This window comes from Corvus moneduloides, chromosome 6 (genome assembly GCF_009650955.1).
Source record: "Corvus moneduloides isolate bCorMon1 chromosome 6, bCorMon1.pri, whole genome shotgun sequence".
NCBI lineage: Eukaryota > Metazoa > Chordata > Aves > Passeriformes > Corvidae > Corvus > Corvus moneduloides.
In genome coordinates, this window is record NC_045481.1 from 27,116,996 (window position 1) to 27,142,974 (window position 25,979).

The window sequence follows — 25,979 nt, forward strand, 5'->3', positions numbered from 1 at the left end:
AGTTATAGGATAATGATTGCAATCTCAGATGCAATTTAAATTATAATTTTTTTAAGCATGAAATAATTTAATTTATAAAAGGTCGTGTAGTTCTCTATGTGCTTTCCTAACCTTAAATAGCAAATTCTGTATTGAAAATACCATGCATCTGTTTATGCTCTATGTAGCTTTTAGTCTGGAAATTGGGATTGAAATTCCATGAGACTTCCTCTCACCAGATGTCAGTGCTTTTTAGGTTTGAAGTGTTCACAAAATAGAATTTCTCCCATGACACTTATTTGTTCCTCAACTAAACCAAGGAACTTGGAGGAGCATAAAAGGCATAAAAACCCACTAAAAAGTTCAAAACATGTTAAACTGTTTTCTCAAGGCTATTCTGAAATAGATCTTGGAGAGTTTCAGTTTAGTTACTTGCTGTTGCCATCCTGTGGTACACTAAACCATGCAACTGTGATGACTATAGTAATATAACGAACACGGGTTTTCAGCATACGTTAAAACACTGACTTTTTGCCCAAAAACTCAAGGTTTTTTTCAGAGAGATGGAAAAATGAACATGATTTTATGGAACCTAGAGTTACCTGAACCTTCAGGATAATCACTTGGGATTGCTCAGACCTCAATTCCAACAACTGCATTAAAAGAAGTTTACAAAAAGTAGAATTGAACTGGAACAACTGAGCAAGCTCCACTCAAAACACCTCATAAAGTTCTGTTAAAGGTGTTTTCTTTCACAGTGGATGCCAGTTCCTAAAAGTAGCAGGAATTAGAGCACTTGCTTTAAGATACCTGCAACGATTTGTGAATGGAGGAGGAACTACCATCACCACTTTTTCTTTCCAAATACAAAGAAGTGGTTTTCCTCCAGGCATGAGGCTTCACATTTGGCAAATGTGATTTATTTGTGTGTGGCAAGAGGTCAAGTATTCAGTAATATTTTCAGTTGCACAGAAAATAGAGGGAAAACAATATTCTGCTTGATTGTTCTTCATGTGGAACAAGGGAATGGAGAAAAACCATCACAGAATTCTGAATTGCACAATATGTGTGACTATTCTTATTAGGACAAGATATAAGACACATTCCTGTCCTTTCAGCTTTGTAAACTCTAGTCAGGGATAGATCCTCAGAAACCTAATTTAGCAGGTAAAAAATGCAATATGTGTTCAAATTTAATTTTGAAAGAATGTGTTTTGTCAAAAATATCTAATGACACACTCTCTGCTCTGTTTAACCATCAGTTAAATTCCAATTTACATGTGTTATTCTACTTTCGTGATATGCACACACGTGATTACTAACTTGAAATTAGTTCTGACCAGCCGTAGGGCATATGAAATGGCTTAGTCTTAGAATTAAAGGCCTTATCTTATCTTTTCTTCTGCTGAAATATCCACTGTTTCTTCAAATCTAACAGTACAGAAGTGCACTTTTACTTATTCAAAGACTTTATAAATTATTACACCAGTACCTATTTCTATACCTCTTCGATGCCGTGGGTCACTTCAGTTCATTGCAGGTACAGTAAAAGTCTGTAGAAACAGACTTAGATTAAACCAAAGCAGTAAAAGAAAATTTTGCTGTTAAATACCATTGGATTTGCACATTTCAGTTGTCCCATCATTTAACCAATCCATGGAGAGTAGAATTTCTTTGGATCTACTTTTTTCTTTCTTTTCTCCTGGACATTTACACTTCTGAGACATAGAGACAAGAATTCAAAGAAATAGTAATATGACTCAAAAACACACCATAACTACATTTCAACAAGTTAGTGCAAGATCCCACCTAAACATAAATTATGTAATATATATATGAATGTATTGCCACTATAATATGCAAATATAATGGTCAAAATTAGTGATTAAAATAGAACTAACATTTAACACTGATTGGAACGTATTTTTTCTGAGTAATACTAAAATATCTCTCCTACATGGTACAAAAGTAGTCTGACAGGTTTAAGAAGGAAAAAGACAACCGATGAAAAACATTTGTGTCTCTTCTGCTGCTCTGCTCTGCTCTGGTCAGACCCGCCTGCAGTGCTGCATCCAGCTCTGGGGTCCCAGCACAGGAAGGACACTGCTGGAGTGAGTCCAGAGGAGGGCCAGTAAGATGATGAGAGGGGTGGAGCACCTCTTCTATGAGAAAAGGCTGAGAGAATTTGGGTTATTCAGCGGGAAGAGATGGCATCAGCATGACCTAATTGCAGCCTTCCAGTATGTGAGGGGAGCTACAAAATGGAGAGGGACTTTTTACAAGGCCGTGTAGTGATACAAAAGGAAATGGCTTTAAACTGAAAGAGAACAGGTTAAACCAGACATTAGGAAGAAATTCTTTACTGTGAGGGTGGTGAGCTGCTGGAACAGGTTGCCAGAGAAGCTGTGGATGCCCCATCCCTGGAAGTGTTCAAGGCCAGGTTGGGTGGGGCTCTATGCAACCTGATCTAGTAGAAGATGTCCCTGCCCACGGGTTGGAACTAGATGACCTATAGTTGTCCCTTCTAACTCAGGCTGTTTTATGATTCTGTGATTCTATTTAGGTCTGTTCTGATAAAAATGGCTTCAAGTCAGTAATTTCAGGTTTAGGACTATGTTCCCTTCAAGTAGAAAAAAAACAAGACATCAAACATTGGTTAGCTGCTTGATCAAAGGAGTAGTAAGGAAACAATCTGCAAAAACATATTAAAAAATAAAAGTGGTCTAGCTCATAAACTCGGAAAAGGGTATGATGACCTTCAGTCATTCTAGACCCTAGTGACTGAAAATGATGGACTGGGATATTCCAGCTGTCAGAAAGCTATAAGGAGAAACAGTGGAAAATGCTAGAAATGTCTGTGTTCCCAGCAGCTGTGGAACTAAATGCTATTTATAGACCCTGCCATAAATGATAATGTTTTTTCTGGAAAAATCTTGAAATCTGTGAAAAGATAAGAGGGAGGGAGGGAGAGGCAAACAGTTTGCTGGGAAGGTAATTTCCTCTGCAGTTGCCAAAATCTGACCCAGTTAAGATGACATGGATATTTTCTGCATCACTCTTTTAATTGGTAACTACATCCCTTTAGTGTTTTAAACAGAAACAGATGCTTCTGTCTGAAAGTTATTTTGCAAAGTAAAAGGGAAACAGAACCATGGACGAGTGGATCTGTTGGTCTTTTATGTTGAGAAGAATTGATTTTGCAAGGATTACAAATACTTCTTTGTGGAATGAAAACTATGACAGCTTAAAATCTCCTCTGAGCTTAGAATAGTAATTTATATAGGACAATGTAATAAGGTAATTGTCCTTCCCAAGCTTGTTCTTCAATTCACTGTTAAACATTTTTAGGAGGAACAAAATCCTGTTATGATATGGAACGTATCATAGGAAGAGAGTTGCATGGAAAATAATTTCCTGCTCTAGTGCTGAGTGCTCACGTTCTCTATCATGTAGATGAGAAACAAACCATGTCTGACACCTTTGCTCTACTGCTCATCCTGCATTTGTTGAATAAGTAAATCACCTCCCTATATCTCTGTTTTCATTCTTTGATGAGCAAATTACTCAGGCCAATAACTCTTTGCAGTATACACCAGAGGCAACAAAATGGAGCCAAATTGATACCTGGGAATTTTAGGCATTAAAGGTTGCAAACAATAACTTACAATAAAGGGAAGGGAAAAGCAAAGTAATAGCCACTGTAAATATACAAGACTTACACAGCACAGAGGCTTTTTTCAAGTCTATTACAAGCAAATTTAGGTGTTTCCTTTTCTGTAGTCCCAAGAAAGTGCCAGAACTGCAAAGTCATTTCTAGATTTGCTTGATACTGTAATTCACTTATGTTCACCACTCTGTCATTTTCAGCTATTCCGTGATCCTGCATGTTTATCTTTCTTTGCTCCTTTGAAGAGTACACGTAATAGTGTTATGATCTCCTCCTTGACAGAGGATCATACTTGATACTAAAATGCAGGTGAATAATGATATCACATGCTAGTTTTTTTAACATCCCTTGATACAGGCCATAAAAATGTACATAATTAAAAAAATATTATAGTCTGCTATTCAGTAACTCTGCAATGCAAAATGATTCTAAGCAGTTGCTTACTAAGTAAAGGGAAGGTCTGTAAGAGTAAGACAATAAATAACTGGAAAAAAGTTCAGTCATGCCAGCATAAAAAACAAGTTAAAACATGAGTGAGTTTCAGAAGCAGCCCTAATATTCACTTCAAAAAGAGGTTTTTGTTTGATAAACTTTTCATAGCCACAGATGTAGTTTAAACTTTGTTTGTTTGTAATTATTTCGAAAATTCTCCATGTGATTTCATGCAAGCTTAGGCAACAGTGGCATCAACAATTTGATTAGACTGCAGTCTCATTAAACTTCTATGACTAAACAGCTTTCTACCCCTTCTCTTGTGATATCTCCTTTCTAATTGAATTAACTTCTCATTCTTAAAATTAGGTTAGGTTCTTTTTAAACTTATCTACAAAACAATCTCATACCCAGTAATTCTTAAATGGCAATCATTTTCCCTACCAGTATCTACCCACTAGATATGGGAGAATTCAACTCATTTGTTCAAACACCATCACCCAGGCCATACCTTTTCAATATCTAGGATATCAGCTATGACATAGGAGCTACAGGAAAACTGTGATCTTCAAGCCATAGGCCAGGCAGAATATTCTAGGATGGTGCAACTCTAGTCCTGGGGAGAATCCCACTTCACCAGACCTTTACAATCTGTGTTAGAAATATATTTCCCTTCTCACACCAAGTATGAGTTGCGCGTATGCCAGCATCAAGCCTTGCACAGCTCACCAGAAGCGCGCTGACTGTTCATTCATGAAATAACCTTAACTGAAAGCAGCTGAGTAGTTACCCTACAAAAGCACCCCAATTTTCAACTTACTACTTTATCAGTAAGAAACTGTCATCCCATAGATCAAAAAGTAGTTCTAAATGCCAAGAAATGCAGGTTTATTTGAGCAAATATTCTCTCTGAATATTCTGAAATCTGGAAAAATTTACTTAGATAGTTTATGCACCACTATGTAACAGAAACATACAGATGAAATAGAAATATATAATGAACTAGTACAATGTTGTTAGTGTGTAAAAGTATCTCCATGAACAGTATCTGCATTACGAACTTTATGGAAAGTTCATTTAAAAAATATAAATAGATATTCGCAACGAGGACAATATAACAGTGGCAAAGCAAGAGGTGTACTCTGGCATTTGTTATTGGTCCTTGTGGGAGTTCTAATGCAAGTTTGTTTCAAACATCTTTGTTTTTGAAAGCATCCTTTTGGATTAACATAGCATGATAGCAATTGGTATTCTCTTCTGTAACACTAATGACCCTGTTTTATCTTGTTACCAAACAGTTTTAGTCAGAATAGAAACCATCTTCTTGCCTACCAGAACAGAGATAGAGGACAGCATTGAACATTAATTTAAAAAGTTAATTGAAAGAGCAACTCTAAATTTAGAGTAGTATGCAGCGACAGTCTTTGCCATCCCTCTGCTGCCCTGAATCTCTTTCTGGTTGAACAAGTCTACTCATCTTTAACAGACACAACTGAAACGGGCCTGGAGGCAGGAAATGCACTTCTCCTGTGAGGAGAGAAGAAACAACTTGAAATAATGTGAGTTTCCCCATAAAAACCTATCCACTTCTTGTGCTGATTGCTTCTATTCAGGCACATAGGCAGGGTTTCCTTTGGCAAGAGTGAGGGCCTGTTAACCCCAAAGTCATGCTTACAGTAAGGAGATGTAAACACTAATGAAACATGGAGTGTTTTTTCAATAGAAATAAAGCATACACCAAAAGGAACAAAGATGTGGCTGGCTAGCTAAGGGATCGTGGGAAGAAGCGTTTGGTGGGGAATCAAAGAAGGCTGTTTTGAGTGAGATCCCATAGGGATTAGCAAGGCCCAATGCTATTTGACATTTACACCAGTGATCTGGAGGCAAATATTAAAACACTGCTCATAATTCTTGCAGATAGACAGACTGGTGGAAAGCTAAAGAATGATCCATCCAGCTACAGCAAGAAGCCCCCCTGCTTTTCAGAAGAGTCCCACTGGTGGCTAAGGTCATGCTTTCTTGAAAACTAGAACAATGAATAAAATGCATTTTAATCTAAACAAATGTAGAGTTGGACACCAATGATCAAGGAATGCAATCAATACGTAGCATATGGGAGAATCCTGGGAACAGTAGGAAAAAACTAGTGCTGCCCCTGAATATAAGTATTAGTGGGAATGGAATGCTGTGTGGAGGTGTGGGATACCATTCTAAAAAAAAAAAAAAATGTTGAAAAACTGGAATGTATGTGCCAAAAGTCATTGAAATAAAAAGAGAGATGCTTAAAAACAGAGGAAAACTCAGGTATGAAATTTGAAGCCTGACAATTTCAAATTATGAGAAAAGTCTCCAGCAACAGGGGCAATTAATCATGATAATCCAATAACTGAGGAAAAAAAATAAAGGGTGGATTCTCTGCCTGTTGCTCATCAAGAAAGAAAGATAACAGTTAGCCAAATGAAACTTACTTGGCCCAAACATATACAAAAATCCAACAACTTTAAAAGCTAGACTGCTCAGGAAATTCAAATGTCAGAAAGGCTGCTGAAACATATATGAGGATTTCTGCAGTCAGAATTCAGACCCTTAGGCCATACTGTATTTCACAACACTACAGTAAAGAATGCTGAATGACCAGGAAAACAAGGGTCTGACTCCTTCTGATCATGCTGTTAAGAATTCTTGGTTTATTGTCTTTACCGTTCTGAATATCTAACATTATTTTACTGCTATAACCTGTCTCCTGCCACCAAATGAAGAGATTCATTAGTAAAAACATGCTGATTTGTCAATAATGTGTTTTACCATGAGTTAGCATTTCTGATAAATTTTCTGTTGTGGCAAAGAGAAAATTTTATTTCAAAGCAGTTTTGAAGGAAAAAAGAGACTGAAGTTAAAGAGGCTTTACATTAAAAACACTTTTTAATGTTTATGGAGGTTATTTTTTCTTATTCTGTATCTTTCTATATTTCTACAGAAAATTCAGTGTGACCAATTAAAAAAAAAACCAACAAATTTAGATTAAGGATTTTTCTTGAATCCATTAAATAAATTATTCCAATAAACTTTCAGCCACTAACCTTTTTCCAGAATTTCAGAAAATAGACATGAAAGCATCATCTTCAGGACAATCTTTCAATAAATGTTTCCTGAAGTAGAGCTGAAGTAACATGACTGATAAAGCAGCAAGCCTATTCTGGGTGCCTTCTTTTAAATTGTATTACCCAATACATCATGCTGGTTTGATTCAGTCTACTAGTAATAGAAGTTTCTGACACTGAAAATAAGTTTCAAAAAGAGGTGTTTATTACAAGTGACAAGTAATAGATCTACTTCCAAAAGGGCATAGTCAGAGAGTCAGGAATAGTTAGTCTGTATGTTGCAACCCTTGAAAACACAGCCTGACAGAAGGAGGAAAATAGACCTCTTCTTTCATTTCTTTTCACCTATTTCATGCAATTATTCTGTTTAATTCATAATATACCCAAGCAGAATCTGAATGTTCTGTACTTACATTCATAACTGTTTCAAACATACTGCAATATATTCTGTAATTACAGCAATCTTGTATATAGCTTCAGTGTCTATTACTCAAGGTTTCATTCTAATAGATTCTTTTTTTATTTGACATGTAAGCAATTGAAAATTCACTGAATCACAGAACTGCTCCATCTTTGAAGAGCTGCAGAATTGTTTATATAAATATGGTTCTATGAACAGCAAGCCTGTCTGCAATTCCTGTAAAACTGCTGTGACATGCCATGTGATTGTTGTCAAACCACAACCGTCACATATATTATAGACTGAGACTAACCCTTTTCAGAATGAGGGATTTATAGCCTCACACAGTCCACAAACTGCACATCAGATCTTTTATGTTAAGCTTCAGAGTAAAAGAATAGCAAAGCATGACTCACAGCCTTGAAAAAAACATGACCCTCTCTTGGGGAAAAAGTACATGAAATCTCTACAGGATCTGAGCTGACGCCATGCAAGAGAAGGCTGGCATGACTAAACAGTAAGAATCTATATCAGCTGCCATTACCACAGCTTTTGTTTGTATAATATGAAATATGGAGCTGTCAATGGCTGTTTGCAGTAGGCATAAATAGTCCTGTTGTATTTTGCATTCCAAGCTCCTAAGTTTTGCATCTCATATTGCCAGTAGCTGTTCACAGCAGAGCTGCTCACCCTCCAGAGGGAAGTGAGCCGCAGCCTCACCTCCCCCAGGCATCCCAGCCACATACCTGGGTGTGCAGACATGTGTGCTACCATGTAATTGAACTTTTGCCAGTGACACAGATGGCTGTACACACATTCCTCACAATCTTGAGAACTGATCTTTATGCCCAAAGAGCCCTTGACAACTATGCTGACACTTGCTTGTGTGACAAAATCTGTGCCCCCATGTCCAAGGTCCTTTTAAGAGGGAAGGAGACAGAGGGCAGTGGGCAGGTTGAGGGGACAGCTGACCACAGCTGCTCACCTACTGGAAACACTGCTCCAGCGTTTCCTCTAGGACACAGAAACAACAAGGGGGGAAATTTCTCCTCTATTCCAGACAGAACAATCAAGTGTTGTTACACTGCACTTCACAAAACTCTTCCCCCATCCAAATAAGGAAAAATTAATCATTTGTGTACGTGACATGCCATACAAATGTGGCCTGACATGGGCACTGTGTGTTGTTTGCAGTCTGGCCTTACTGTGTATAAAGTGAAACCCCAAGCTACAATGTTACGGGCTATGTCACCCTAGTACTACCCTATACCCTGCTCCCCTAACTCCAGAGGCCTCCCTAACTCCTCCACACTTCCAGCTATGCAGGCCCTGGTAGTTGAGACTGCATGCCTACTGCAGACTCTGCTAACAAAACCCTAAACTTGTCGTTTTACCACACTACTTTGAAGAGTCATATCAGATTTGCTCAGATTTTTCTACAGATTTAGTATCATTTTCTTCAGAGGTTCTTTGTAACTACAGGTGTCAGCTGTTCAGTTATCACTTTTATTAGATCATTATGTTATGGGCCATTACCACAAGTTCTCTTTATCACCTCCTTTGCACATTTTAAAGTTCATGATGTATTATACCTCTTTAGCACAATACAACCACTTTTACTATGTTTAACTAAAAATTGCCCTTAAGGCCTCAAACATATAAATCACTGCCTTCCCTCGCCCGCATTATTTTGTTTCAAAGAATGTATGCAGACTTACTACAATCTGAGTAAAGCAAGCAAAGGTAGTAATGAGAAACAGTTTAACTTTCATTCAAAAGTTCACTGGCATTGTGCACCATAAACAAGAATGGGAAAAAACAAAAAAAATTTCTTAACAGTTACTTTACGACTAATATTATGTGTTATATTAGAAAAGAAGAGGACAGATTAAACTCATATTCACAAGCAAATTGTGTCAACTACCAATTCCACCACTCATACATTGTTCTTGTGGCTTATCTCAACACTCATGTCAACTCGAAGCCTTAAAATTTATGTTGAAATACAACGTAAACTCATAAGCAAAGGAATGGTGGAGAGGACAGTTGGTGGGTTTTTGTTTTTGGGTTTTTTTTAAAACAGACAGAGGATTGTCTTCTTACCTACAAAACAATGCTTATGCAGTTATTTCAGGAACTTCTATTGTGGCAAAATCAGATCTAAATGTTTATACAATATTGTCGCTTTCCAGTTTTTATTTTAACCTCCTGCTGCTTTGACAGTTTCCTTTCAACTTTTGATTATCAGTCCACCTAGCTCTACATTAAAATGCTCAGGATAAATGTGCCAGTGCATATTTAAATGCTCACACATTAATACATTGGATGTAAAGTGCAGAAGCAAAACCAAAACACAGAATCACCAGTAAGTTTAGGGAAGTTAATACATTCTAATTGTCATGCTGTAGTACTAGATGAAATATCAACACAATCTTACTTTAATACTGATAGCAAATTATGAATATTATGTTCTTACAAGAGTTTGCATCCCCAGGCAGAAATAAGCAGTGGTTAGCTGTCACCTAAATAGACAAGAAAGTAGACATCAATAGAATAATAAAATGAGACTACCGTACTTGTGCAATAGCATTTTGATGAGTAGTTTGTAGATTGCCTGAGACTTCAAAATTATAGGAAGGCCACACAGTCATTAACATCATCCAAAGCTATTTCAAATCCCTAGGAAGTTCATGAGATTCAGAGCAAAGTACTTTGCTTACATGAGTTTAGAGCTGGATATTTATTCAGGTGTCCAATTCTAACATCTAGCTGCTAATTTGCATGGCCAAAACTAACTCAGACAAGTGTGAAATCCCTGGCATCCTGTAACATCTCTGAGGAACTACAGTCCCATTCTGGAGCATGTATTCAGCCACCTAAATCTGTTCAACACTCACTGGTTGTCTCATACTAAGACCCCAACAGGATGCATAAAGTCCCCAATGTCCTCCATAAATACCTGCTCCAGTGGATGTGGTCAAAATATGTCACTTTCAGAGACTGAAGAGTGGGCTCTTTTAATCAAAGCTTGAGTTTGGAAAATGTGATTAAAGCTACTTTCCTGGGAAGTGAGACAGATATAAATTCCCATAGCGGAGAAGGGATTTGAAGCCAAATATCCAGCTTCCCAAGAAATAGTTTATCCTCTAAGTTACTGGGCTTGCAGTGTGAACTCATCTTTTAAACTCTTTCACCCGGCTGCAATAATTAAATACACAGTGAACTATACATTGCACAAGAACTGCTCCCCAGCTGAAGGTTTGAACAACTGATATAGGAGACTGAAGATTTGTATCTCATTCCCAAGGTAAAATTGATATCTTAAACAAAAAGAACTAGATTGCAGCATGATTTTTTTTAGTCCACCTTATGCTTAGTACATTTTCCTGCAAGATGACTCCAACTATTTCTCTACTAAGACTTTCTGTACATGGTGTGAAGTCATCATCTCTTATTCCAAGGCAGAAAAAATAATTGGCTAAATGCAAAGCCATAAGTGTCAGAAGAAAGAGGTATTTGAGCTAGGGGAAGGAATGTGAGGTCATGTTTAAATTATAGCTTTAGGTCATGTTGGTTTTGTTTTGGATGTTTGGGGGGGTTTTTTGTTTTAAAAAGGTCCTTGTTTAATATGTTGGACTACATCAAATACATGTTATTCCTCTATGTAGCTGGAGTTTAATTTGATGTTATTAATTCTACAGGGTAGGAGGCCCTTAGAAGTTACATATTGAACTTGAGCAATACTGCCCTGCTCCTTTTCTGGTTCTTGATAATGCTGTTACATGCTGGATGGTTTTGCTATTAACCTTTTCAAAAAAGCAGATAAATTTTTTTTCAAAACCCCCTTAATGTTATGTTCAACCATGCTTGTACCTGCCACAGCTCTGCATGATTTGTGAATAAGTATTACCAAGCCTTCCACCAAATGGGAAAATTGGAGGGTGAAAAATACATATTTAAAATGTCTTTTTAAGACCAGAGATAGCCACTATTATTTAATCAAATTCTCCAAAGCTAGAATCTGACACTAAGAAACCTTTCTTTATACTTTTGGGTTATAAGTGTGGACTGAACCAGTATTTATACCACTTATCATGCTTTCCATGGGGACAAAAAAAAGCTCAGGATTTTCTGAGAAACAGATAAAATGAAAGAATACTTTTTAAACACAGGCGGACAAGGCAGTCTGGAAGCATCTTTTAATAACTCATGAAAGGTGTGAATGTGACTGAGAAACTTCATATTATCAGATGACAAGCCTAATTAGGAGCATGCTGCTAGGGGAAGAATTGCACATTTCACAAGATCTTAAGGAAAGAATATTTATTGGTCCATAGCAAGGAAAAATAAAAATCCTGACATACCACCTTTCCCAAAGCTGCAGCTGTAGCCTATCTCTCCACATATGTGCCTTCCAAAGAATCTCTTGCTCCTTTAAAAGATTTCACTGACACTCGTCGGGTTGTTTTCAAGCAGTCCGGCCTAGATTTTTTCCCAGGTTGCTCACAGAAACAAAATCCACACCATGACAGAGATATGGTCTGGTGAGAAGCTGTTCAGAGTTTGCGATCTTTTACTTCTGCTCCTCATATTTAACATACACCTACATCTACAAAAGTGACTTGTGCAGGATTTATGCAAGTGCAGGGTGAAGGGTGGTTGCTTTTTTAAAAGAAAAGATTGAAAATTAATAGAAGTACAGTGTGAGATAAGCTAGTATTCAAAAGATAGCACTTTAGGCACATCTGAACAACTACAATAATACCACCCAGTACCATTCTCTTTCTGCCTTCATGGAGCTGTATGGTGATGAGTTATCTGTCCTCAAGACAAACACAGGAACTCACAGCTCAGGAGGACCAAAAACTAAAAAGAACCTTTAGGGTATCTTTGCATTTTTCCAAGTTCTTATACTAGAAGGCATCTTCAGTGCCCAGAGTATGTATCCCAGACAGGTGACCTGTTCAAGTCACAACAGCCTTCTTGAACTGAAGCACTGCACTCTTTGGGCTGTTTTCTGACACCGTAAAAGGGTCTGTTTTATAACCTTTGCTCACCTGGGATTTCTTGCTTAACTGCTTGTTAATCCTGTGTAAGTACCACGCGTCTGACTGGGGAAGGATTTGTTTTAAAATCACTGGCTTTTTGTTTACAAGAGGAATATCCACCAGCGTAGATTGTCTGCTAAAACCTCCTCTGATTTTTCTTTTTTTTGTTTTTTTGTTTGTTATGAATGCGCCATTTTTTATCTTTTCATAGGCATCAGTAAAAATGTAAAAACTGAAAGGCTAAACAGAAGCAAGTAGTGTACCCTAAGGACGTTTTTCAGTGGAAAAAAATACCTTACTCTCTGGATAGAATATGACCCGTAAATAGAAACATAGGGGGAAAAACTCACCTGATTTTAAAATCTTGTATCAGTTACTCACAGACTGAAGTTTCTAGGAGGATCAAGACAAAATAATATAACTCCTTTACATCTGAAAATAAGAAAATTCAACAGCTGCCTGGATTACTACATCTCTAGATTGCCCTGTAGCTTTACCTGTAACCTACAGCAGGTAATATCCTGATGTAAAGTAAATCGCTGCCCTGCGATAATAAGGATATTCAAGATACTCTTATGGGCTAGAGCATAATGGAAGCAGAGGTGATGTTTGTTGCAGAAAATCTGTAAAGGAAATAGTAATAGTAGGCACCCTGGAAACAAGACATGGTGCAGAAAACTCCTTTACTGTAAGAATAAAACCCAGCTGTCAATGATCTCAAGCTGCAGATAGAGAACCACAGGAGCTGCTGTTTGGAAGAGATCAGGATTTCACAGGGAGAAGGAGAAGAGGTCCCAATCACACAGAAGAGTAGTTTAACTGCTCTACCATGACCCTCACTAACTCACGGACAGCCTGCCTGCAGGCAGCGCCTGCAAGGAGGAAACGGCTGGAAGTTGATTCCTGCAAGTGCAAGTCTCTGAAGTAATAACATGTGGTGTTGGCCCTCAGTCTTGTGACCCAGCTGTGAAGACCAGTGAAGAGTTTTTGTGTTCCTCATATTTCTTCATTTAGGGATGTTCTCTTAAAAATATACATACATACATACATACAGATATAGAGATATATATCTATATCTCCTTTTTTTTTAATTTAATGGAAGAAAGTGGAATACAAGCTGAGCATGAGACCACAGTGCATCAGAATGGAGCACCCTCTGCAGTGCAACTTGCTGCTGCTGTGTAAAAGAATAACACAACTGATAAGAGTGATGGAGTATAGTGTAAAAGAAGGAAAAGAGAAGGGAACCATCTATGCAAATATTTTGCATGCATTAACTACATGTTTGTTCATATAAAACACATTAAAACATGCCAGATTTTTTCGTTCCAAGTAAACACACAAATCTGTTTAGATTAGTGGCAGACTGACTAACATAGTTTTGACAAAACTTTTGATAAGTGCATTGGAATGCACAGTAAACCAGTACACACACTGGTCTGTGTTTGCAGTAAATCTTTAGGAGGAAACATACAAGACTTTGCATAGCTGGAAATTTTTGGGCACACCATGCTCTCAAAAACACGTGATCTCTTAGAAGTCCCAGCTGTCTTCCTTTGAACTGCACGCCTACCAAATGAGAGAGGATGATATGCCACAAATAGCACATGGTAAACACACCCCAAACGACCAATGTTTTGCTTCACTCAGGCATGAATATGCTTTGATGCAATTGCATCTTATCTTTATAATTTATGTTCAAGTAGCTTGCAGCAACCAGAGTCAAATGAAACCAAAGACCTGAATGCATGTAACTTACACTTAAAGCGATAATAAGGATGGCTCTTTTTATGAGCATCATAAAAAGCAGAAACCAAACAATCACAACTGACTTAATGAACTGATCTGGGGTCTTGAGAGAAAGCATTCTGTAATAAATACTGGAACTACAACACTACATTGTAATGTTAATTAGGTACATAACAGTTGGTAGGCAAAGGAGTTCTCTGATTCACTTCAACAGCGCAAAGAAGGGAACAGATCCCCATGGCTTTTCTTAGGCACAGCATAATTTGAAGAATGGACCAATTCTGTAAGTATGATTAACCAAACTAACTACCATTAGTTTTGGACTAGATCATGGGCGAGGAAACTAGAGTGCTCAGGCTACACAGGAGTGCATAGAACATCTGCAGATGTATGCTTAACTAATATTTAATGGATCTAATTTTTGAAAATTTGTTGGAGGTAGAAAATGAAATACAGCATGTAAAACTAATTTGGGCTGTAGTTTCTATTTAAGGTGCTTTTGGGGGAATAAAGCAATCTAGTCATATAAGGGGTTTTATTCTATGATTGGCAAATCATTTTGAACCTGTTTAATAGTTGAAAAGGAAATAGACTTTTTTGATAATAGAATGTTCTGTCATGATGCATGCAGTCTGAAGCTAGAACACTGTGTTGTGATATGGGAAATCTGTCACTTTTTGCAAACCTTTTGTAAATCCCCTTTATCTCTTCAGTGCTTGCAAAACTGCATAGAATTCATCAAAAAACAGAGGAAAACTGTGTTCCTTCTCTCATTTTCATGCTGAATACAAAAATTACCCTTGGAAATTTCAATAAGCAATGCATGGTAAACTGCTACCAACTGTAAATCTCACCCACATGAAAAATTTTTCAAGAGAGTATCTCCTGACTGGCTGTTGAAGTAAAAAAACATGCAAGATATGAGGATAAGTCCTCTGCCAATAGTAAGTTCATATTTTACAGTATGCTTTTAAAGCCTTGTTTTAAAGATACTAAAGCACTTTAAAGAAATTCTCATGCTTTGTTTGCTCATTTTTTATTATTATTAGCAAATCTATATTTTCTCTTATATTTTGCAAAAGTGCTGCCTCTCTCTCCCAAAAGAAATCCAAAGAAAATTCAGCCTGAGGCATTTACCCATCTGGAAAACTTCATGTCAAATGTTAATACATTCATCAAGGTCTTACACACCACTTTACACTGATATATAAGGAAAAAAATCACCTGCATAAAAATATAAATCCATTTATGTCTTTATGTGACCTTCCAGGCACAAAGAAATAGGTCTCGTACAGGACAATATCTTGTCTACTAGACAGACTGCATTTTTCCCTGAATGAGCACAGCTTACAAAGCTCCAATAGTTTCCACATCCTAAGTATTTTGCTGTGACCTACTTATTCCTACTCTTCACAGTCAGAAAATAACCACTGGATGGAGGAAAGTTAAATAGCCATTATATTAAATTTTGCAAACCTGCCAGGTAAAGGGTGGGGGGGGGGGATGGGGACGACAGATGGGGGTAGAGGGAAGGGAAGAAATGTAGGAGAAAAGGAAGACTCTCAAAACAAAGCATGTAAACACCTTGAGGCGGACCATCAGACCCAATTAGGTTAATAGAGTTATACTGATTTGCTCCAGTTGCAAAACTGGTTCAAGTCTGTGTGTTCAGAAGTGCAAGAGAAAGAGATTGTACCTTGTTCCTAGCTGAGCCTTGGTTCCAACTGTACCTTATTCCCAGCTAAATATATAGTGAAGAACATGCCTCACACTCCTGTCACTAGAAAGCTTCTGGATACTTCTCCCAGTACAGTGGTGAATTACCCTGATCAACCACCTTAGTCATGGTGTTCTTCTAAGCCTTCCAATCCCAACACAATATTCACATATCTTTGCTTCTCAATTCTGTCTCACAGCTCTAGCTGCAAATCGAATCCTGCACACACAGTTGTTTCTCAGCACTTGGCTCTTGGCATGAGTCAGACATCATTCCTCTGGGTGGTATCCAGCCTGCAGTTTGAACATTATGGAATTACAGCATATTTTGAGCACAGAAAAAACATCCTGGATTTCCATCATGGTACATGTAGATATCAAGCAACATTAGAAATATATGTATGCTGTCAGCATTTTCATCACTTCGGTTTCTAGACTAGTGCACGTTGTACATAAGTATCTCAGTGATTAAAGTGCTAGTGGCTGGTCTACAACAATTATCTTATAAAAGCAGGGAAATTTTAAGAGTGAAATAAATAAAGACTGAAATAAAGAACATGTCTGGTGCCCCTAAAATAAATTTTAACCCCAAGTTAATTATGGTTTTCAAAAGTCTTCTCTCTAACTTATCTGCTAGCCAATAAAAATACTCAGATCCCAGACCTAGGTAAGCCTGAGAGACAGATTTGACCTCAGTCTACTTCAGTATAGGTTAAGAATTCAGGAGTTGACAGCCCTCCAGTGCATTCACTGAGGCTTCCCTACAGCTCAGTTCCATTCTCCTGTTTCCTCTTTCTGCCCTTCTTTATTAGAAACACCTTGCACTGGCTTGATTTTTACATCCTAGGCTACTCAGACATATTCCTACATACAGGACATTTCAACTGAGAGGCTTGACCTGGCAAATCCTCCTTCTGACATGCTGCCCACAAGCAGAAAGAAAAAAAACCCATGAAGATTCTGGACAACCTCATAAAGTGACTATCAGAAGGGCTCTTGACTTTGGAGAGGCAACAGGATGCAGCAGTTCCACCCAAGAATCTCAAGCAGCAGCAGATAGTTATCAGAGGATGCCTCTTTGAGCACATTAAAAAAATAAAAATTAAAAAAAAAATTTTTTTCAGAATGCACATAGAAAAGCTATGGCTTATAAATTCAAGGGAATACAACAAGGACTTAGTAATAGGAATTTGACCCTTTCTCTTTCTCACTGGCTACATTTAGATGAGAAAGCAGAGGTAGTGAAGAAATAGCAGCTCCAAGAACAAATGAAGGCAAAGATGTGGGGTTGGTGTCCACACCCACTCTGCTGACAGATGTATGGCTCAGAGTTTTTTAAGAATGCAGCGACAGAGAGAAAAATCAGAAAGCATTAATTACAATAGAAAGAGAAGAACTAGGTAGGAGCTAAATTATAACATAAAGCAAATCTTGCCTCTGTTATAATCTCATTTTGCTGCTGACATTAAACCTTGAAGAATTATGGTTTTCCACTCTTACCTCCCAGATATTCAAGAGAGCCTGGGAGCAAAAGTAAGCATAGAAACAGCAGACGATTCTTTTTGGCAGAACCATGTACAACAACTAACACAAGCTGAGCAGAATGTACAAATACAGGCATACATGTCTGGGTATGGTTTCACTATGTGCAGTTGCTGACATCAAGACCAGTACTCAGCAATTTTAAGAAAAAGCCAATGTATTAAGGCCACTATCAACTGTGCCACTATTCAAATTAAGAAATTTTCAAATCTTCTGGTATTGCAGGTCTGAAAATCTACCAAAAGTTGACAGGTCATGACAGCAAGATTCACCTGCATTTCTTTTATGCTTTTGTAACTTGCAAGACTTCTTAGAGCTCAAATTCTGTATAAGTCATCAGAAAATACAGAAGACTTCAAATGAAATGCCTGAAAAGCCTCTTTCCTCTTTCAGTCTGGACCTTGCAGAATGTGACACTTCGGCCACATTATAGTGCGATGCTTCAGTTACTGCTAGGATCCTTTATAGCTACTGCAAGGTCCCTGCCCTGCTTCTGGATTAATTGTTCCTAATTTCTGTTTATCGCTTCTTATTCTATTCTGTGGTTAAACTAGTTGGAGCAGTTTCTGAGCAGAGAATCTAGGCCTATACCTCAAGTAAATAAAGAGTTAGCATTTCTTCTATTCTGGGACTCAGTAACATCAAGGGGGAAAATTTCCACCTTCAGACAGAATAATAAAATATCTTTACACTGCTTTTCACAAAACTCTGCTCAAGTCAAAACAAGGTATGTCCACAGGAGTGAGTGTGTGTCAGCAAAAGGAACAAGAAACCTTGAAGAAAATAAAGGTGATTGGGGGCAAGCTGCTGCAGGAGTTACAGAGAGAACTGCCAACAAGCCAAACCAGCTTTTAGACTAGCACAACAGCCAGGGCTGGTCTGCAGCAGAGCAGGTGCTGCAGGAGGTTGCAGCAGACTACACTGCCCATTATGTCTGTAAGGAGAGGGGGGGAAAGGCAGTGCTGATACCAGCTAAGGAAACAGCAAGCCAGGGAAATGCTGAAGCACCTGCTGGGCAGCAAACAGGCAGCAGCAGAAAGCACCCATCACAGTGAAATAGAAATGCATGTCCAGAGCTACTCTATTGTATTTCACTTCCAATTCACTTTCTGCCTTAATTAGAATAAATATTTTAAGGTCCTAAGAGAAATCCACCTTCCACACGGCTGCCCTTGCAGTAATAAGGATTAAATCAATCTTTTCTTCCTTCAGCTCCCCACTGGGAGCAAACATATGGCTTCTGAGAGGGTTTGACCCATTTCCCATCTGCCAGTGACCAAACTAGAGGTAGTGAAATGCAGCATCAGCACCCATCTATGAGAAGATGGAAAGAGACCTCCTGAAATTACCTGATTCATCAAGCAAAGATTTTAAAATAAAGCGTTTTAGCATACCAGAACTCATTAATAAGTACAGGTATACATTTGTATGAGTACATTAGGGTTTCATATAAATCTATCAGTGAAGTTCTGATAATGCAAAGCCTTCCATAGTGAATATTCAGCTGAAGTTACTATTCAGTCTTCAAGATCCGTTTCATCATTATTTTAGTTGCTTGTAGGCACTGCACGTGGATAACATTGGGGTGGACGCTGTTGATCATCCCTACCACCCAGCAAGATGAAGTGAGGGGCTTCTCAAGCTTGTGAATTTGATTACTCCAAAAGTAGCCATATTCCATTAATAATAAGTCAAGTCGATAAATATATTTATTATATTTCTTTTTATTCATTTATTATGTATTTATATTTTTATATAAATATATTTATTGATTATCTTTTTTTAGAGGAGTAATCCACTAACACGGCCTTTCTGTTTCAGTGGCCAGAGTTCTCTGCATCAATGTGCTATATGGTGCAAAGCTATCATGTTCATTTATTGTTGTCTCAGGATTTCTGTAGTGCACTTCATTATGAAATTGCCAGCAGCAGGCTTCTCCCAGGACTCTCATCCCAGGGTAAAAGAGATTTACTATATGCACTACAGTTTTTTGGAGTTGTGGGTCTCTATTGTTCATATCCTTATAGTCACTCATGTGCATCTTCTAAAAATATATTAAAAGACAGAGCAGATTTTTATTTCAATATAGATCTATCAAGCAACAACTAGCCAAAGCTTGAATATAGACCTTTTCAGAGTTGCCATCACAGCAGCTTTGAAGGAATCCAGCTCAGCATTTGTACAGTTTAGGAACAAATTATTGAAGGTCCCTTCCTGCTGATCCATTTCTCCAAATTCTCTAAAGAACTTCACCCTTTATAAAACCTTCATAAAAACCAAATGCACCTAAATTTGTTAGTCCCACTAACAGTAATGAAAGTTATCAAGTGCTAGATGACTCATGGATTTAGACTGCTAACTCAATTATCAAATGCTTTTCATTCTAGACTGCAGTTTATTTTGTTCCTCTCTTCATTCATTCATTAAGAAGTATCCATCACTTCTTAGTTTTAGGAATTAAACAAAGAGTACTTTTGAATGAAAGAGTTGTGGAAATAAAAATAAAGGTTTTTTATCATTAAGTTAACTTCCAGTCATTCAGAAGTTATGTATGCTACTTTGATTTTAGGAGTACTGAAGTTCAGTGAACACCAGTGTCTGATCAAAGCCTCAAGAGTTCATAAATTTAGAAACACTTTCTTAGGCTTGGTAACCAGCACAATGTTTCCTAAGGTGATGAGCTTCAGCGATTTAAGAAAGTTATGGTGTTGCAGTTATAGAGGCAGTAGATGGCAGACACCAAAAGTGTAATGGTGTTTTCTAGTATCAAATTTTTCATTTGGGTCATGTCAGAAAAGCCACAAGAATGTGTTCCCAGAGTACTCCACAATTTCAAAATGCAGAGCAAAGTAGGACAAAACGTCACAAAAATTCACGTCACAAATTGTTTTGAGGCCCAAGCAAGCACTTAGGCTAATCCACATATTAGCCACAGGAATGCTTTTCCCTTCTGAGAAGCCTGAATAGCTTGAGGAGACCAAATAACTCAAAAAACTATATATTTTCCTATACATAAAAGCTGCAGTCTTCAAACCTAACTATTTTTAGCTGCATTTCAAATTCTCACTTAGATTTTAACTCTGTTATTACTTATAATACATTTTTCTTTAGGAAACCATCAATGAAAGAGACTGCAATGGGTGTCAGATTTAATATTACCTTTATTCTTACTATTAAAATTTCATTTATTTTTATGTCTGAAAATGTTGCATTCTAAAAACTCTGTAATTCTAGAACCATGTATAATTCTGAAGTAATGTGATTAGGGAGATTTTTTTTCTGAAAAATTAGAAAATGTGAAAGGGTTTCTAAATACATGGCCAGTGTTACGGGTTTTGATGCTTTTAGGTTGTTAACATCCCTTAATCCATTAATTTCGAACCTGTCACAATTTTTTAGTCATTTCAACACTGATAAGAAATTTCTCTCATCAACATCAGAAACTGCCCTTGAACTGCAAATTCTCCTCCCTTATTCTTTATATTTTATTTGTAAATTTTAAACTAAAAGTCGGCATGCTGGGAAACAAGACTGTTCAAAAATCATCACCAAAATGTTATATTAGCTTTGTACCTATATTTCTCAGAATAAAGTATACCAAGTTTTAGAACATTTCTAAAAGTTTTTTAAATTCTGAAAAAGGAAAAGCTCTACAATAAGATAAATTATTCTTTTTTTCTTCATTTTCCTATTACTTTGACCAACAATTTTATGAAGCTTTGCAATACAATCATTTTGTGTGATTTTCCATACATACATCTGTGTGTGAATGTAAATATATTTTTAAAATATGAAGAATAAACTCATTAAGGCAAAAAAAACCTAATAGATATATCTGTTTTCATCAATTTCGTGTAAAATAAAGAAAAAAATCACTCCCATCTCTTACATTCAAAAGGAAAAAATTAAATCCTTAGTAATGCACTAAGATAATTTAGTTATGGTATCTGTCTCTTAATGAACAAGCTGTGATAATCTCACCACAGAAAAATCTAAATGATGGGAACCAAAGTGGCTTTTTCAGTCTTGTTCCAGGATTTTTTTTAACCTGGGGCAGCATAAAGAACTTTGAATTCTGGCCCATGTCATTGCATTGAAAAAAATTTCCTGGGTCTCAGTCCAGTCTATGAATAGTTCTGCTTGTCAATTATGGTACCAGGTCAGTACACGTCCTTTTGAATACTTTTAAAACCATGAGCAATCTTCAAACTCCTGAAGAAAATGCATTATTTCCCAGAGAAAGGAAAATCACTTGCCTATTAAGCTTGTCTACCAAACTGGTTGAAAAAGGTATGCCTGACCCGTGTGCTCCAGTTGTAAAAAAAATATGAAATTGTGGCTCTCATTTAGTTTCACACTGAGAAAATAGAACATATACCAGAATTTAAGTCATTCAGTGCTATTTTAAAGATACTGTTTTACTATGCTTGGATTTATTAAGGAGATCATAACTCAGTATTGTGATCTAATAGTCATGGGAAACAAATAAATACAAAGTCAGCATTGATTAAATTGAGCTACATCCTAGAAGGATATAACTTTTGTTTTCAGAAAGTAATACAGCTATTGGTATTGTCTGTTGTTTTGCAGAGGCAAGCAGCCTATTCTTTGCAGAATCTGAAATATTAAATGTAATGTCAGTAAAAATACTTCATTTGCAAACACAGAGATCTTTTTAAAATAACAGCACATAAGATTTTTTTACGTGGACTGATGCTAAAGTAAATACAGGACAGATCTATTGTTTCATGACGTACTAAAGGTACAAGGATTTTAATTACATTCTTCTCTAATTACTTAAATTATGTTTTATTCATCTATGATATAACATTGACATATAGACAAAATTAATGGTGAAGAAAACAGATGTACTAAGGCTTCATTAGTTAATTGACTGAACACTTCCATAATGTTTAGTGGATGATCCATCATTTTCAAAGGGTTCATATAGCATTTCTGACCCCAAAACACCTGTCTAAACAAAAAAGAGGACAACTGCAAGTGAATTACAAATATAGGACTAGCACCAAAACACAACCAAGCTTTCAACACTCTTTGAGCTCGTGAGCCTAATAAATTTAACCATTTAAAATTATTATATTAAAATATAGTATAAATCTGGATAACACTGGGCACAAGTGTAAATGGGGAGAGGAGTTCTGGAGAGCAGCCCTGCAGAAAGGGCCCTGCAGGTGCTGGTTGGCAGCTGCTCAGTGTGAGCCAGCAGCACGTGCCCGGGCAGCCCAGAGGGCAAACGCCATCCTGGGGTGCATCAAACAGCATCACCAGCCAGCCAAAAGAGGAGAATACCCCACTGTATTCAGTGTTGAGGCCACACCTCAAGAGCTGTGTGCAGTTCTGTGTCCCACAGCTTAGGAAGGATGTGAAAGTCCTTGAATGCATCTGGAATGGAGCACCAAAACTGGGAAAGGACTAGAAGGCTTTTCTTAAGAGCAGCAGCTGAGGACTTTGGGCTTGTCTAGTTTGGAGAAAAGGAGGCTTAGAGGCAACACCTCATTGATCTCTACAGCTTCCTGAAGAGGGAAAGTGGAGTGAGAGGTGTTGAGCTCTTCTCCCTGGTATTTAGTGACAGGACAGGTGGTTCAAATGAATGGTTCTTTGAATGGTACAAAGATGTGCCAGGGAAGGTCCAGACTGGGCATTAAGAAGCATTTCTTTACTGGGAGGATGGTCAAACACTGGAACAGCCCTCTTAGCTGTCGGTTTTTGATGCCCCAAGCCTGTCAGTGTTTAAGAGGCATTTGGACAACATGCTGGTTGGCCCTGAAGCAGTCAGACAATTGGACAAGAAGATCATTGCAGGTTCCTGACAACTGAACTATTTTACTCTACATTATTAAATATCAACAAGTAGAAAGGCTGATAAATTATCTTGTGTTATTCTTGATATTTCAGACAAGAGAAAGATAATTTTTTTTAATCTCTGCAAACCAATAATGTCTTCTTTTTAGACAAAAACTGTTCATATTTAAAAGACTACAGCTGGTATTTCAGAAAGTCCAATCCTTATTTAGCAGCTCATTACATCGCACTGTTTCCTTCTTTTCACCCAGAAAATAAGTTTAGTTTATGGTTTTAATGTGGTTCTGTGCTAACCCCTAAAACACAGAGGGAGACAATATCTTTCTGGGTGGCAATGATACACAAATTAAGTTTTTCCTAATTACAGAAAGCTCTGAAAATTTGTTTTGTCAATGTCTGGCTTCAGAGGTTCCCCAATGTCATCAAAAACTGTGGAGAAACTATTATTGCCTCTTTTGACATATAGCTGTGTATTAAGGACTTACTCATTAACTGCAAGCTTGTTGCGAAGAGGGTAAGGATACAGACCTAAATAGCTTTGTAATTGGATATGCAGCATTTCACTGTAAAGCCATTCATCCACATCTGGTCTAGCTTAGCAGTGACCTAAAATCATTACCGCATGAAGGCTCCTTCCTAAGTTATGCAAAAGGAACCATTTAGTCCAGTTTTTAAACTGAGGAAATATCCTCATCACAAAGGACCCATTAAAACATCCTGCAGAGTCTCCAAGGATTTAAAAAATGAGCTTGCTTAGCCGAAGTTAAATTTATTATTATTATGTTCTTAAATTGCTGCTGATTCATTTTCTGCATGCTGTAACCATACAGGATAAAGCCAGTAGATATATACTTATGCATATTGTACTTTTTAACTTTTTAACCTTATTCCAAATATGACTAGAAATAGTGCATCATACCCATTAGTTGGCCACAGAGGAGTTTGCAATGTTCGTGTTATTTTGACAAGAGCGAAATAGGAGCCGGGGCCTGTGCGGTCTTTAAGCAGCAGTTCTGGCCTGTTTATTTCAGCTGTTACCTTATTCTCCCTCGGTTTCTTGTAGCCCTCAGCAAACCCATTCAGCCTTCAGCAACCCAGTTTTTCCCCCTCTTCTGCTTGGGGTAGCTCTGGCCAAACTCTTCCTGCTCTGTGCCCCTTCTGTGTTATCCAGACTCTGACTCTAACCAGCCAGGCTCTTCCCAGCTGCCTCTCTGCACCTCCCCATGCAGCAGGAAGCCCTGATACCACAAACACAACCTGGGCACATTCTTTTCTTCTTCACAAGTCCCTTCCCTGTCTGTCCAAGCATCCTAAAGGGATATCAACGCTCATGTTTAGCACTCCCCACATATTTCTAGCAGCAAGGATCACCTCTCAAAAAACAAAAGGTTTGTTATAGGTCATGTAGGAGGTCATGTCACAAATCTTTAACACCCTCTCACATACCTGCCATGTTCCTGGTACATAACTTTGCAGGCCTGCTCTCAGACTCATAGTAGCACAATGAGCATTTGGGGTGGGGAGGAGACACCTGGGACTCCTTTGTGCATCTGTGCATGACTTCGCCTACAAGTCTGTCTGACAACGTTGATGATAACAGTAAGCATAGGAATATAACATTAATACCAAATGGATCACAGTACTGTGTTTGGCTTATTTGTTTCTAGGATCTACAAAAAACCTGGCATCTACCATAACTACTGTGGACTTCTCCAAAATCAGGTTGAATTACATCAGGAGATGGAGTTGTGAATTTTGACCCTTATGTTCTTACAGCCTGTCTACTTTTTCACTATTATTCCTGCTTTGGCATTAAATAGGACTTCATTCCCTAGGGCTATCGTAAATTCATGTTTTAAGTTTAGCACCATACTTTAGTTCAAAGAATTCACTCTGTGAAACTTTGCTTCCTATACAACAAGGACGTTTTATTTTCAGATTCAGTACTGAGATTTTTTTTATATTTCAAATAAGAGAGACACAAAACCAATACGATGCTAAGACATTATCAACCATTATAGTCCACTCCACATAAAAAACAATAATTTTTTCAATCTTACTTTCAAGACATGGATACCTTATTTGGCTTTATAGAAAATAAAGTCACATCTTTAAAGCTTTTGATGCATTCCTGAAGATTTTGACTACTTTACCCTTTTAAAGCTATATTTCAAAAATTGAAGCCAAGATAAAATTTGGTAAGAATTTTCTATCATCTCTCAAGAAGGCAAAATACTCATGTTAGCTTATTGAAAAATTAGTTTAAAACCTACCTGCATAATATTACTGGTACTCAGATCATGATCAGCTTTCCAGCACACAAAAAACACTTTAGCACTTCACGATGTAATGGCAACTGGAACTTCACAGACACAATTAATAACATTTTCATTTTTTGGCAGGAAACTGACGAGCAAGATTATTCCCAAATCTTTACAGTCCCACAACACTTTATCAAACCTTTCAATCTCAAATGCGGCACATACATTTCAAATGTTTTTACTTCTTTCAAGAATTCAGCT

The 25,979-nt window shown here is 37.5% G+C and overlaps 1 protein-coding gene across 4 annotated transcripts in view; it reads right to left on the reverse strand.

Moving 5' to 3' along the window:
• The window catches only part of AKAP6 (A-kinase anchoring protein 6), a 274,206-nt gene that overhangs the window by 236,897 nt on the left and 11,330 nt on the right, over positions 1-25,979 (reverse strand). The gene's annotated exons all lie outside the window — the stretch shown is intronic.